This window comes from Pinus tabuliformis, chromosome J, assembly GCF_031772625.1.
Source record: "Pinus tabuliformis cultivar Carrire ecotype Pingquan chromosome J, CPIR1, whole genome shotgun sequence".
Classification (NCBI taxonomy): domain Eukaryota; kingdom Viridiplantae; phylum Streptophyta; class Pinopsida; order Pinales; family Pinaceae; genus Pinus; species Pinus tabuliformis.
In genome coordinates, this window is record NC_142295.1 from 1238917065 (window position 1) to 1238919706 (window position 2642).

Genomic DNA, 2642 nt, shown 5'->3' on the forward strand with positions numbered 1-2642 from the left:
GCTTATTGTTCTACTAGAACATAGCATTCCAAGTGAAACACTAGAGCTCTATAATAGATATCAATCCCCTACATCTCTATATGCCTTGAAAAGTGTGAACTATTGAGCTATCAGAAGAAACTCTTTCACGAGAATTTTATGTGATATCTTAATCAACATTCTCGCGATAACATAAATGGTAAAGTTCAAATATTTTTATACAATAATATATGTGGTGAAATTAAGCCTCTTTCGAAGTCACCTCAGGGATATACAAGTCTCGTGGTATCGCATTCAGTTCATTAGTTCCCATCAATTTCCATTAAGTCACAATTTCCGTTTCATTTTCATCCCGTTCATGGTAAATTTTATTGGTTTCCATCAACTCACAAGTTTAAACTTTATTGTCCAGTTAAATTTTAGTAAAAAGATGAGTAGTTTTCATCAAGTCACACTTTCCAGGGATTGAGGATAGAAGTAATTTTTGGATTAGATAAACAATTTTTGGCTGACGATGAACCACACTTGTTGATTCACGTCAATAAATAAATTACAATATACCAACAACTCTTCTCTATAATCTCATCAGATGTTTAAATTATATATAAGAAATAAAATATTTTTTAATAGAAAAATTAAATAAATAAATTATCACTTTATCTAACAAACACAACACTACACGTGAAAAACCAATAAATTCTCATAAAGAAATGAATATAACCATTCACCCAATAATCGATAGCCACATGATATAATGAATGATAAAACATAAGTGTAAACTATCACTCCTATGCATTCATGATTAGTTGGTAAACTGTTATATCTGGTCATTGATGTTAGGTTGGTAAACTATTATATCTGGGAAGTGATGATGGAGAGGTGAGTTTTTAATGGTAACTTCATAGTAAAGTCCAAAAAATATAAAAAGCAAATTAAAATATAAAAATAAAAATAAAAATATATAATATTTATATTTCGATACTTATCCACTCACTATATACTTGGATATATGAATTGTTTGGTTTTGGTGAAATGATTTGTAACACCCCTCACTGAAAAGTAAATATTAATGTTAGAAATAAATGTTTATTTTATTCTAATTAAATTAACACGATTAGTTATGATCAACTGAGGGAATTACGGGAAGGTATAAAACGTTAAGTGAGGATTTCCCCTATCAGGTAGTTAAGGGACAATTACTCCTTCCCCCTAGAGATAAATATCTCTGTTAGAGAAGAGAGGGGAGAGTGGAAACAAAGAAAAGTGGGAGCTAAACAAGAAAGAAGAGAGGATAATTATATACCTCAGACAGGATTCTGTTGAGGCAAGGCTTAGAGAAATTATTGAGTTGGATGTGGTCATTGGAATTTTTGTTTAGACTTGTGAGTCTGTGTAAACAATAATTTTGGGCAGGACCTGGCGAGGTCAGATAAGCCTTGATAGACTTGAGAGGTCACTGTCCAAGAAGACTGTCTTGGAGGGGAAATCAGCTCAAGGGGAGCTATGGTGGTGTGGCCATGCTCATTGGTTTGGAGGAGCATTCTCCCTTCCTTGGCGACTCCTTGTGGCAGCTTAACTGACCTTGAACAGATAAGTATTTCTATATATTATGGTGGAAATTTGTTACAAGATATGTTTTTTTCGAATTATTTTCTATGGCTAGTTTCTAGAAATAAAATTGTGAATTGCTTTTTATAACTCACTCTTGTAAATGATTTATGTAACTTGCCTATATAGATAATTGTTTCTATGGAAAGCTAGATGATTGGTTTGAGTAAGCATGGAAGGGAAAAGAGAACAGATAAATACCAGAAAAGTTTACCTTATTTTGCTTAATAATATAGGAATTGTAATCAGTGATATTGAACTGTGAATTGTTCCCAAAACTTGTGCAAGTTTGTGTGGAGTTGAGTTAATGTTTCAAACAAAAACTTTTTAGATAGGTTAGGGAAGAAGATATGGACAACTAAAACCCTTATAGTTTTCTAAAAGTATATTATTGAGAACCTACCATTAAAGAAAATGAGGAAATCTTATAACTGTGAAAATCTTAATATAACCATGTAATAGAATAGAGTAGTTCCCGAGTCGAGTCAACAAAGTTGACAACTCAAGAGAAATCCCTATCTCATTAACATGAAATATAAGAGGAAACATACTAAATTTCAAGAGTCTCATGCGACCAACCGAACCCATGAGTAAACATGTTATGCATTTATTTCCAATTTTCCCTATTAATTATTAAAAAAAACCTAAAAACTATACATAAGAACAAACTTAAGCAAATAACCACATCAGAGTCAAACTGCCATAACAAAAGATAAAACTTCTTATTAAAAAATTATAGGGTGAGTAATCCTGAGAACTATGTCAGCAACCGTAACAAACAAAAGACCACTTTATGTTCTTACAAAGCACGGAGCCAGAATATACCATAAGGAAATAAACTCTTGATAGCATCATACACCATTTTGTCGAGTAGTTACACATAATGAGAAATAATTCGAATATTGAATAGCAAGGGGTAATCCTCTTTTTTGAATAAAAAAAAAGTTATTTCGGTTCGTTGCTACCGAGAAGACCCAAAAAGAAAAAAAAGTATATACATGCGATATCTGTTAAATTTATCAAGAGAATACACATGAAAACATAGCTCAGTTAAG